The sequence below is a fragment of the Pteropus medius genome, unplaced genomic scaffold (assembly GCF_902729225.1).
Source record: "Pteropus medius unplaced genomic scaffold, Ma_sr-lr_union100, whole genome shotgun sequence".
Classification (NCBI taxonomy): domain Eukaryota; kingdom Metazoa; phylum Chordata; class Mammalia; order Chiroptera; family Pteropodidae; genus Pteropus; species Pteropus medius.
The window spans coordinates 9,623,896-9,637,829 of record NW_024342474.1 but is presented as its reverse complement, the minus strand read 5'-3'; the positions used below and the strand labels follow the sequence as shown (position 1 = coordinate 9,637,829).

At 35.7% G+C, this 13,934-nt stretch overlaps 1 pseudogene; it reads right to left on the bottom strand.

Moving 5' to 3' along the window:
- Window positions 1–7,692: 7,692 nt before the first annotated feature.
- LOC120604865 (eukaryotic translation initiation factor 3 subunit M-like) lies at window positions 7,693–11,703 on the bottom strand (annotated as a pseudogene).
- Between the last annotated feature and the right edge of the window lie 2,231 nt (window positions 11,704–13,934).

Sequence of the window (13,934 nt, the reverse complement as noted above, 5' to 3'; positions counted from 1 at the left end):
GGAGTTGTTACATTAACTTTCAGGTGGCTATTTCTGAGATTATCTAAAAAAGAGAGAATAGCCAGGTGCCATAGATCCCCAGGAGCTTCTGCTTCATGTTTACACATGAATTTTACAGACTCTAATGTGGACTCCATTGCAGACTCTGCTGAGCTTATCTCAGAACTAGCCCTGTTCACCTTCCCCCATCTCCTCTGTCTACAGATAATGTAAATCCTTTCAGAATGGCATACATTTTTCTCCACCTACTTGATGTGTAAAAATGCTGGCAAAACTCTAGGATGACAGACACGTCTTTTCTATCTAGCTGTCCTGCTGTGCTGCTGGTGGTTTAGACTCTGACTTCCAAGACCGTTCTTCCTTTTTTTTTTTTTTTTTTTTTTTGCTAGCAATGGCCTAATAAACACTTTCTTTTAAAGATACTTTCAGCTGTGGAAGTAAAAAAAATAAAATAAAATAACATTATTGAATATTCACCATGTGTACTAAGCACTACCATAGGCCCTAAGAGGTGAACAAGTCATACTCTCTACTGTCATAGAACCTAGCAGGATGACTCTGAATTTCCACCCAAAAAGAATGATGATACTGCTAACGAAAAGCCTGGAAGACATGAAAAGTTGGGTGGTGCTTGAGTTTTGGATGATGCACCACAGAAGGAAGGGTTCAGTGCTAGAAAATGCAGAACTGAAGCTCAGGTTGGAGAGAGCTTTTCAGATGATGATTGGCTCAACACTTAAGAACTGATGAGTTCCTCAAAGGAGAGAAGAGACTGGACTAAGATAAGGCTGCAGGGATAGAAACAGTAAAGAATGAGAAGAATGACCAGAAGGCCAACCAACACAGGGCCATATAATGGTGTCTCAGAAACCAAAAGAATCAAGTAATGATACTGAATATTGCTGGAAGTAAAAAGAGAGAGGCAGGCAGGGAGGGAAGTAAGGAAGGAGAAAGAGGGAGAGAGAGAGAGAGAGAGAGAGAGAGAGAAACACTGGATCTGCTCACTTTAAAAGCAGTTCTTGTTTCAGGACTTTAAGAAAAAAGATGCAGATCAGCTGCTCTTGTTTCCCTGCATTCCACAGTTATCCGATGTCATTCTGCCCTTGCTGTGCTAACTCAAGGATTTTCTGGGGAAAATTTCTTAATTTTTAACAGTATTATTCTTGACACCCTCCTTTGTTCCAAGAGAAGGAGATACCTTGAGCATCCTTATATTCTTTGGAACCTAAACTCTGCAAATACATCCACAATAGAATTTTACCCTGGTCTAAGGGCCATGTCATATTTGTATATTATTATTAATGACGACTAACTAATCTTTAAAGAATGGTAAAAAAATAAATAAGATTTATCTCAGAAACAGTGTTTAGAATATTTAGAATGCTGAAAGATTCATAATATTTATGAGACCATCTAAATTTATAGAAGTATTTCAAATTCCAAACATCTGGAGATAGTGTTATTTAAAAAGCAAAATCCCAGCAAACGGTGAATATAAACTCAAGCTTTTTGTTTCCCTTTTGATAATCAACTAACTTTTTGTTTATTTTGACAAGTTTAAGATATGCAGAAACATTCATAGAATGATTTGTATTCAATGTAACCACTGCCTAGAATTCACATTTGTCATTTCTGCTTCAGATTCATTTTAAAAATAGAACTTTTTAAAAAAGTTGATAAATAAGACATACAGACAGCCAACAAGTACAAGAAAAGATGCTCAACATTTCTAATCATCAGGGAAATGCAAATTAAAACCACAATTGTATATCACCTGACACCTGTTAGAATGTCTATTATCAAAAAGACAAAAAATAACAGTGTTGACTAGGAAGTAGAGAAAAGAGAATCCTTGTGCACTGTTGGTGGGAATGTAAACTGGTGTAGCCACTATGGAAAATAGTATGGAGGTTCCTCAAAAAAATAAAAATAGAATTATTATATGATCCAGAAATCCCATTTCTGGGTATTTATCTGAAGAAAGCAAAAACTCTGACTCAAATAGCTACATGCACCTCCATGTTCACTGCAGCGTTATTCACGATAGCCAAGATATGGAAACAACCTAAGTGTCCATCAGTGGATAAATGGTAAAGAAAATGTGGTATATATAATGGAATATTGTTCAGCCATAAAAAAATAATGAAATCTTGCCACTTGAGACCTGAATGGACCTTGAGGGCATCATGCTAAGTTAAATACATCAGACAAAGACAAATACCATATCATCTCACTTATACGTGGAAACTTAAAAGAAAAAAACAAGCTCATAGATACAGAGAACCAATTGGTGGTAGCCAGAGAGGTGGGGGTGGGTGGGGAAAATAGGTAAAAGTAGTCAAAACGTACAAATTCCCAGTTATAAAATAAATAAGTCATGAGGGTACTACATAGCAATGATAGCTAATAATACTTTACTGCATATTTGAAAGTTGCCATGAGAGTTCATCATAAAAGTTCTCAATACAAGAAAAGAAATTCTGTAATTTTGTATGGTGATAGACGTTAACTAGACTTATTGTGGTGATCATTTCACAACATATACAAATATTGAATCATGATGTTGTACATCTGAAACTAATATAATGCTGTATGTCAAATATACCTCAAAAAAAAGTTGAAATTCTCTTGTTCTCATTTTTTATCTCATTCCCCTCCCTCTCTTGAGGCAACCATAATTATCAATTTGATGTATATCCATTGAGTCCATGTTTTTATACACTGGCTATAAATTTATGAATTCATAAACAGTAAGTACTACATACATACAAGAGGAATTGCTGGGCCATAGAGTATTAAGCTTTATAGTAAGTTTCAATATTTAACAAGAAAAGCTCTCCTTACTTTTTCAGTATTGTTTTGGCTCTTCCTGGATGCCACCTTTAGAAACAGTTTGTCTAATTTGTCCTATTGGGATTTTGGTTCAAATTATATTAGAGTAACAGATTAGTTTGATATCTTTTCAGTCTGGATTCTTCTCAGACGAGAACATGACATATTGCTCCTTTTTTTTTCAGGTCTCTTTACACCCTTTAACAATATATTATCATTTTCTCCTTAGTGCTCTTGTATTTTTGGCTAGTTTTTTTTTATGAGGTAATTAACAATTTTTAGTGCTGTTATATTATCCCTTTTTCTATTTTATTTTTATTTAGTTACTTCTGACATATGAGACAATTACTGTATTTTGATCTTATAGCCAGCAATACTGCTGCATTTTCTTTTATAAATACAATCAGTTTTCTGGTAGATGGTCTTGAATTTTCTTTGTAAATAATAATATCATCTGTAAAAAAGACTATTTGTCTCTTCCTTTCTTATATCTTATTTCATTTTCTTGTCTTATAACCATCAGAACAATTGTTGCTTTATGGAATAGTGCAGTGATAGCGGGCATCTTTGTCATATTCCTAACTTCAATGAAAATGCTTTTAAAGTCTGATGTTTGCTGTAAGTTTTTGGTCGATGCCCTTTATTACATTATATAAGTTTCTTTCTATTCCTGTTTTTTTAAAAAAATTTAATATTAATAAGTTCAGTTTTATCTAATGCTTCTTTATGCATCTGGAGATGATCATGTGGTTTTCCTTCTTAATCGGTTAATATGGTAATATTACAGTGACAGATTTTCTAACATTGAACCATCCTGTATCTACTCCAATAAACTCTACTTAGTCATATGGATCTTTTTTTTTTTTTTTTTAAGACACTGAGGAATTGAATTTTTAACAGAATAATGTAATAGGATGATATGAAGCATAATAGATATCTTATCCTATCCTTAGAGGTTAACAAATACTTCATGGATTTCAGTGGAGATATTGTCCTGTCGAAAACAGTTACTCCATTCTCCAAGAGCAAGTTCAAATAAAGCCAAATTTTTGACCTGAGACTCTGGTTCCCATAAGGGTAATATAGGCTCAACCAGTCGGATGACTTTTACTGCTGAGAGTTTTAAGGAGGACCGGGAGCAGTGTATGTCACCTTCTGGAGGAATAGAGAGTTTATAACCTGCCATACCTCCCAACTAAATCTGACACTTGTGATCCTGTAACCGCAAAACTAGCTCAAAATGGTCATATCTTCTTTAAGGAGATACTGAGTTGCTTTTCAGAGACAACAGACCAAAACTGCAGGTCATGTGGCCGAAGCATGTGCAGAAGAGAGAACTTTGGCCTCCAGCTGCATCCAGAACCAGAGTTTTGCTCCCCCACAACACACATGGAACCAATGACTGGGATATAACCTGAACTTGAACACCAAACCTTTTCAGAGGCAGAGGGTCCATTGTCCAGGAAGATCCTGTGGTGATGCCCTTTACCATAAATAGCCAAGCTCCAAGGTCCTCCAATTAAAACTTGCCCTGCTAGCACTTCTGCATACATGTTCCCCTATACTCTTAAAAACCTGTCCCCGACCCCTGGATCAGGCAGTTTGGCTTTTGAGCATTAGCTTTCTGCTCTCTTGGGTGGTGCCATTCATAATAAAATAGCCAGTCTTTCCCTACTGCAGTTCTTGGTGTTTAGTGTTTGGCTCTGCTAGCACTGGGTGGAGGAATTTTTTCTGTTCTGTAATAATCATATCTTGTCTGAAAGTTGCTAAGCTACTCAACTGGCAGAAGAGACAAGTGAGGTTGAGTAGGACTCCACCCCTCTTTGATGTGGAAATGTTGCCAAAGTTTCCCACAGGTCAGTGGTCCCTGAAGATGGCAGGGATATAAGGAGTTTTGCTGGTAGCCCAAAGACGGCCACTGCCTGGTAATAGAACCCTGGCAGCAGAAGCTCTATTGGATCCTGGCATCGGATGTCTATTGGTGGAATGTGCTGAGTTTGGGACATAAGAAGTTGAGCCTCGTTCAGATCCCCCTGTACTCCTTATCTCTTGACAATAAAGAAAATATCATATATGCTTGATTGATTTTCTACCTCTGACTTTTGTAATACTTGATAGACTCCACAAGGGCTGCTCACCTCTATATTCCCAACACTGGCACAATGCCTAGTATGCAGTATATGTTTAATGATTATCTGTTGAATGACTGAATGCTTCAGTGCATGGTTTAACTGGACACATGGAAATAAACATATGAATGTAGTGAAAAAGTTATTCATTCACTTGGTCTTTTATTCACTATTCCATAAATATTTACTTAGTACTGATTATGACAGATGTTCTGTTAGATGCTAGGAATACAAAATCCCTGGGTGAAATAATCTAACCAAGGGGACTTTCCCAACTAGGCAGACTCAAAGAAATAGTCCTTTATTCAGTTGGTAGCATGAGTTAAGGGTCCTCTCCATGTAGCACATTCTACGAAAACCAGAAAAGTAGAGAGAAATGAAAGACATTTCCTTTATCGCAGAGTCCTCAATCTAAAGTCCAGAGAACACAGCCATATGTAAAATATTAAACTCTTATGCAATGACACATACATGAACAAGAAAATATTAACATAACACCAACTGAACCTGAACGCTGCAGCTGTCTGAGTGACTGAGTGGTCATTACTCATGGTGTCTCTGTCAGAGTTTTCTGCCAAGCTCACCCCACCCTCGCATGGATAACGTCCCCTCATGCAGATCTCATGAAGTCTGTTCTACATCTACGTCCACATGCCGATAGTCCCTCTTTTAAGAATCCAGTTCTTTTCCTTCTAAAAAAATACAAATTGTATTTCCTTCTGAAAATACAATTTGCAAGTATATATTTACTTGTTTTTAGTCTTTCTCCTTCACTACATTGCAAGTTCCAAAAAGGGGAGGCTTTTATTTTGATCAGGTTATCTTTCCAATGCCTTGCACTGTGCCAATAAATATTCGTTAAAGATATGAATTAAGGATCACAGCCAAATTCTGCTTAAAATAGTTTGATACCTGTCTGAGAAGGCTGCAGGAGTACTTCAAAAAACTCCCAATGTGACTGGTCACACAGAATTTAACTTTCCACATTGAGCTAAATGACTGTTTCTACTGATGCTAGATTTTTTTTTAATCAGTCAAACTGGAAAAAGATTTTAATGTAAGGCAATATTCAAAGATCTTCACAAAGATTTATGAACAAATGACATTCATCATAGCCTCATTTATAACAATAAATGTTTTCCAACAACTTTAACTTCCAACAATATATTAAAATTATGGAACATGGAATATAATAAAGTCATGCTCTTAACAGACTTTTCATAATGGAGGGAAATGCTAAAAATCTTTTTAACACAGCATAGAAAATGACATAAATATGATTTAAGTTTTTCAAAAGTGTATATATATATATATACAGAAGAGACCAGAATATTTACATCAAAATGTTAAGTGGTGTTTGGAACCTCGGGTTATTTTTTCCCAATCACTTTATTTATTTTATATTATTTCTTAAATTAAATTTATTGGGGTGACGCTGGCTAATAAAATTTTATAGGTTATCTTGGATAATTTTAATGTACTCTTTATTCTATTCCATATTTCTAAAATATTATATTCTCTTTTAACAGGAGGTTTTATCTGGTAATCTGAGACCAAATAAGGTTTTTTTTTTCCCCTCAGTTAACTAAAATTTATTTAATAGGTATAAATAGAAACAAACATTCAATTAGGAGACAGGTAAATTCTAACACATCCATAAAAGGGAATATTTTGCAGCCACTGACAATCATTTAAGAGAAATTTTAATGACCTAGGAAACAGCTTAAAGGGAAAAACCAAGATATAAAATTCTATAAAATGATCAGATATGCTAAAAATAGAAAAAAAAGACTGGCAGCAAATAATACCAAAATGTTGACAGGTCTCTCTGGGTAATGAATTACCAGTGATTTTTACTTTATACTTTTCTATATTTTCTAAATTTTCAACAGTATTTTATTATCAGAAAAACTTAAAATGAAAAATGTTTTTTAACACAGTATTGTAAGGATGACTCAATTGCTGTGTCTTAGAAACACGCCAGCTTCCAAATACTGCATTGCTCTTTCCTGTTTCTCCAACCATGGTTTTCTGAAGCATGAGAGGAAACATGAAAAGGCAGTTTTTATATGGCAGTTTACTTCTGTTGTCATTTTTAATTTTCCCCTGGCTTTGATAGAAGATACAAAACATAGACATATTTGGGAAGGGAAGGGAGTAGAAGACAAAACAGATTTTTATCTGCATGTTTTAAATATCTTTTCTTTCAATGTAAGCTCAAGACCTTTTAGAAAATGTTTGTGGTATTCCTGGAATACAGTAGAGATCTTGAAAAGCTACTACGTAAACCTACAAGTTCACATTGTATAGTTGTTTTTTTTTTTTGGTGCCAAAATTATGAAGGTAGTTGTTGGAAATTAGCCAAGAAAATGGTGGCTTTATCACATACTCATAATTGCAGAAACTTAAGAATTCTCCTTAAACTTTTTTTTTTTGATGAGTGTTTAGAAAATGAGTAATAATTTCAGTAGTAAAACAAGTTTGTTCTTTCCCAGGTAAAAACATATTCTCTGAAACCAAACCTTCAATTTTAAGAATAGCTGTGTATTCCCTCTGGTTCCGGGGATCCTGCTAATAGCCAGCAAAAATGGCCTTGGACCACAGCAACATAATTGTCTATACCCTTGGATCCCATAACCTTACTTATGTTTTGTGTCTTCTATCAAAGCCAGGGGAAAATTAAAAATGACAACAGAAGTAAACTGCCATATAAAAACTGCCTTTTCATGTTTCATCTCATGTAACAGTCTCCAAGTGAATCTATAGAGTATTATTCTGATAAAACTTGATGTATGATGCCAATTTAGCATTCACAAAAACAATTAAAATATCATGAATAACCTCACCTTCCCAAAACATGACTGGTTTTAAAGTAAGAAGATGGTCAAAAAGAAATGTGTTTGGATTTTCAATGCTCATACAATACACCTGTGGGCATCAACCCAAGCTGGAGAAGCATTGTCCTTCATGTAACTTCTAGCAATTCAACCACGATTTTCGAAGTGACAGCACTTTTCTTACAATCCACAAGCGCTTCATAGAATAGCCTTACAGGAGTGTTTTATTTTATTTTTTTTCAGTGGTGAGATTCCAGTAGAAATCCATTTACTAACTTGATCCAGCTCAGCTGGAATATACTGGATGGCCTCACAAGATGCTGCCATTTTAATGAGGCTGAAATATACTGTATATCTTAAGGGAGTATTCTTATTCATCTCATGAAAAAGGTTGCTTAGCAACTGCAGTCTCAGAGATGGGCATTCATCTTACGGAAATCTGACCAGCTTTTCACATAGGTTTTCAATCAGAGCTTCTTGATTATCTGGTTCCAAGATCAACAAGAGGGTTACCACGCTGTTCATCACAGTTCAACATCTTTATCACCCTCCTTCAGACACACATTACGAGCCTCAGTAAATTGAGCTAAACCTACTTAAAGTCTACCTTCTGAATTCTCTTCTGAAGTTTTAGCTCACTTAGATTTCAGATGAGCTCGAAGTTCAGCAGCCTAATCTTCCCGATGCCCACGAAGGCTGCGATGCTCACAGTGAGGGCCCTGGCGCTGTGAACGCTCCACTTGCAAACCACACCCCCTGGAAAGGGCGCAGAATTCTAGAATCTGGTTTACTTTAAAACAAACAAACAAACAAACAAAAACCTTATTCATGTATGTATGTATGTATGTATGTATGTATTTTTAATTGTGATAAAACTCTACTTTTTAAAATTGGTATTTAAGTATTAAGCGATTTATTTCCACAAGCCAAGCGATACTGGCTTTGCTGAAAATTTAGAAAAAAATGTTTTTAAACATCCACTGATTTAGAAAACATCTCACGAATCAAGTAGATTATATCATTATATATTAAGTAAATTTCCATTGGTCTTTCTTATATTTAGGTTTTTCTCTTTGCTCATTTTTACCTTTTACGGAGGCATAATCGCCATATAATACTGTGTAAATTTAAGGTGTACGACATGTTAATTTAATACATTTATATATTGCAATAAGATCACCTCAAATAATTACTATTTCTTTTTTGTGGTGAGAATAGTTAAGATCTAGTCTCTTAGCAACTTTGAAGTTTACAATTCGGTATTGTTAGCAATAATCGCAATGCCGCACATTAGATCTCCAGAACTTATTCATCTTCTTACTGGGAGTTTTTACCCTTTGACCAACTCTCCAATTCCCCCCAGTCCTACTTTTAAAAACAGATAATAATTTAAAAAAATAATTTTAAAAATCACTCTACTAATGTTTGTTCTTATTGCAATATAGTGTATTTAGATTTAGGTCTTTAAATAAATGTGATCGGGACCTTTTTAGGTTAGGTGATGAGAGGAAACATTTAGTCTTACTGAGTTTTAAAATGGACGGCAGCCTTCAGGCTTGAAAACAAAACCACAGTCAGGTTGTGGCATATTCTGATCTTGGAGCCATTGCCACTGTTGGTTTTCTAAATCTTAAACTTGTTTATAGAGAAACATCTCTTCTGTTATCTAAAAAGCCTCTTGAAAGTACTTAACTTTTAGCTCCATGAGTTCCTTTAAATAGGAAAGATACTAAGAAGTAGAGAGAAGTAAAATATGCAATCAGTTGACTAACATTTTAAAATTCAGGAATGCTGCCTATTAGAATTTGAATTCGTTTTCAGACTTTTCAGAGAGGTTTGAAGGTAACTGCTGTGTTTAGTAATAAGACAATGACCAGGTAGAAAACTAGGGAGGGAATCTTTTATTAAAAGGAAGAAATGACTAAGGTCTACTGTCAGAGCCCTAAGATCCTGGTGAATGAGCAAGTTGCAACACATGAATTCCCCTGCCCCCCAAAAATATATACCTATGTGTATATATGTCTGTGTGTATATATATATGTGTGTATGTGTGCCGATTTCTCATTTTGACCCCAGTAATTACTTCTTAGCCTGTAATTGTCTTTGCTCTTTCATTTCCTCCTCTGACAAGAAAGGAAGCCGCAGTTGCTAAATGTTTAAACTAGAAACATCAGACAAGACAACTGCATAAGAAAATGGACAAGCCCAGGCAGAGAATGCGGTGGCAGCAGTCTGGGCCCTCTTGCTTCTCCATTTTCCTTTCTCACCCTTGTTCTTTTTATCTTCTTTTCCTATCATGTTACCTTTTTTTCGTAACCTTTTCTGACACCATTTTTTCCCCTTCCATCACACCTCCACCCTAAGCCCATCAGTTAAAGGATTGGAGAACATTTTCTACTTCCACACAAGAATAACTATACAAACAAGATCCCAGTGGTCATTGCAATATATTGTAAGGCAGATTCCTTTCTCCATAAACATAATATACAAGTTTTTTTCTCACTGAATAAAATAGTTCTAAAATAAAAATAAAATGGAAATTTTAAGCATAAAATTGGCAAACATTTTGTTTTAATTTTCATGGAGACCTATAAATCCATATCTTTCTAAATGTAGTTTCCCAAGAGCATGGGAAACAAGCACCCTCTTATATTGATCATAGGGCTGTAAATTGGCATAGGCTTTTTTGACCCAGAGAATACACTTACTTGTAGGAAGGAGTCGATCCTAAGGAAGTTAAGATGTACACAAGGGTTTTTGTCCAAAGAGGTTTAACATAGCATTATTGATAACAGTAAAAACTGGAAATCACCTAAATGTCCAATGGTTCTTGGTTCGCTAATCTGTGTGAATTCTCAGTCTTCTGGAAAGGACTGGGGTTTTAACTTTGTCCTTGATACCTGAGTTCCAGTTGGATAGGTCCACAGACCTCTGCAGTTAATGATAGCTAGTCTTCTCTCATTGCTAGTAGAAAGAGCTTGGTTTTCCCTGTTTTAGACCTGCTGCTTAGAACTTTCAACTGCTTGCAATTGCAGCCCCCTCTACCTTCCACTCTGGTTAAATACAAGAACTGTGATCTTCAAAAATTTTTTAAATTTTTATTGTATTAGCATCATGGTTAATAAGTACTTAGCAAATTTTTACTGAATGAATGCAATAAATGAGTGAGATATTTGCAATCTGCCTTGAATGTGATTAGCTCTACTTCAAGCTGTAGGCCTGGATCCCTTTGCAGAAAGAAATTGTTTACATAGTAATACTCTGGGAGAAAACATTACTGTGATTCAAGCATTTAAAATATTAACCTAACGAGGATGATGGTTTTGCCATCTATTCATTCAATAGATGTACTAAGTACATTCTATGTACCAGGCACTATACAAGCACTGAAAATAAGACCACGGAATTAGATATTCAGAAAACTGTATGGCTTTAGCTATTTAAACTACAAGTAAAAGACTTTTAACAGACTAATTTGTACACAAGAATATCAATTTCTCAATTCAGAAAGGTAGTGACAAGAAAAAAATTCTAAGGTGTTCTAAATTAAAATTACAGTGGCTGGAGAGTAGGAGGAAGAGACCTAACAGTTAGCCTGTTAATAGCTGTGGACCAGCTCTGACAAGACTGCTCACATCCTTGTATATCTGTTGGAATTTAGGATTAATTTCCAGGTAACTATTTTTGCTAGGATAGCCAGGTGCCCTAGAAGAGGATACTTCTTCTTTGCTGACTCTACTGCACCTATCCCAGAACTAGCCCTATTCACCTTCCCCCATCTCCTTTGTCTATAGATAATGTAAATTCTTTCAGAATGGCATACATCTTTCTCCTTCCTACGTGATGTGTAAAAGCACTTGCAAAACTCCAGGATGACAGACATGTTGTCTTCTCTACCTACCCATGGTGCTGGTGGTTTAGACTCCAAGTCTGTCTTTTTTTGGAGCAATGGCCTAATAAACGCTTTCTTTTTTAAAAAAAAAAAAGGTTAAAATTTTTGTTGAACAGTAAATATACCTGAAATACACATTTTATCTCCATGGGCATCCTCTCCTTTTGTATCAAGATACTTGTGAAACTGGACAGACTAGCAGAAAGTTTTTAATGGGCATATAATCAGAGGTAAGGGAGTAGGCTAATGTAAAAAGCTATTTCATTCAAGCCATGAAAGGCCTGGAAATTTTTATCAATTTCTCTAGTGAATTGATTATTCCCATGAAAGATAATCATGATCAAATCCTTACTATTTAATTCCCTTTTTTATATACTTCCTGTGTATAAACAATCCTCACTTACTATATATTATTTCGAACAGGCTCTAAAATAACTAAATTACAGTTTTCATATTAAGGACACATCCTGCTCACTTAGATAATTGTCGGGTATTTGTCTAATTTCAGCAGCATAATGGTTAAGTCTTTTCTTAGTGTGGGTGATTTCTGCAGATGGCTAGTTCACCCAAGCTAGAGAGACATACATGTACAATAAAGATGGAATGCCCTCTCAGTGGCGGAAGTATTAACAATTCAGTTAATTCACTTAACTCAGTGTTAAGACAATGATCATTTGTTTTGATAAAGTTAGATTCTCTACTTAAACCATTCACAAAAATCAATTCTGGAGGGATTAAGAACCCAAACAAAATACAAAACCCTAAACATATCAGAAAAAATATAGGAGACTGCTTATGAATTTGAGAAGTCATCCTAAACCAAACTCTAAATGCAAAAAGATAGAAAAGAATAGATTGATGTTTGAGTCCATCAAGATTGATAAATTTGAACAGCATATAAAAGTTCTTTACTACAAAAGGCATCATAAGCAAAGTTACAAGATTGATAAATTTGAATAACATGTACATGTTTAAGCAAAGTTAAAAGACAAGTGACAGATTAGGAGATATACACCATATGTATAACACAGAAGGGATTAGGAGATATACACCATATGTATAACACAGAAGGGATTCGCATTTGGATCTATGAAGCACTCCTACGAAAAAAAAGGAAAACTATAATAAACCAATGGGAACATGGAAAAATAATAGGATAAGTTATTAATACAAAAGTAAGTACAAGTGGCCAATGAACATATGAATAGCTAGCTGACTTTCACCAATTACCAATGAATACTGATTATATTTAGAACACTAAGATAATTTTTAACCACCGTGCTGGCAAAAATTAAACACATTAATAAAACATTGATATGAGTGTGGGAAAACACACACACACACAGCTAAGGGGAATACAAAATTTATACGGCCACACTGAAGGGGAATTTGGCAATATTGAGTAAAAGAAAAATACATGTATGCTGTTGTTTTCAACCTTGAACTCTTAGGCTCTCTATGTAATAGAAATTAACAAGAGGCAAAACCAAAAGCTCAAAGTTTATTGGGGCTTAGGCTCCAGCACCAGGAAGCCAGCACAGGAAGAGGGATTCCTGAGCTGGCTCCCCAAAGGGAGCAGCTTGGGACATTACACAGGGCAAAGTGAGGGAGCCACTGGAACTCAGCTGGGGTGACCTTTTCCATTCCTCCTGGTTGTGGTGCTTGAGCAGGAGAGGTCCTGGCACATGCGCAGTAGGCTCACGATGGCGGTGCTGCTCACTCCTGCCACCCCAGGGAGGTCGTCTTGCAGTCAACTCAGGGTTGTGTACCCATGTGGATGTGGAGATCGAGTGCCTTGGAGAAGTTTGTGGTTGGAAAGCAACTGAATCTGGGTGGTGCAGAAGCTGGCATTTAAGGGAGTGGAGCCAAGCCCGTTCCCTATTCTGTCTCACTATGAGCCAGTAATTCCAGATATTAGTGTCTACTTTTGAAAAACAGTGGCACTTGAGCATAAAACATGTACGAGCCTGTCCATTGCAGAGTTCATCATAGAGAAAAACTGGAAACAATGAACCATGACTAGAAGAATTGCTAATAAAGTGTATTTTCAGACTATGTATGCAATGGTAAAAGGCAGTCAAAAGAATGAGGTTAGGTCTGTGCGGATCTGGACAGCTCTCTGCAGCATCCAACTGAGTAAAAAAGCAAGTTGTACATATATTACCATACCTTTTTATGTGAAAAGAAAATAAAGGACACTATAGAATGAAATTATATATTTCCTAAAGGAAATAAGTAAATGCG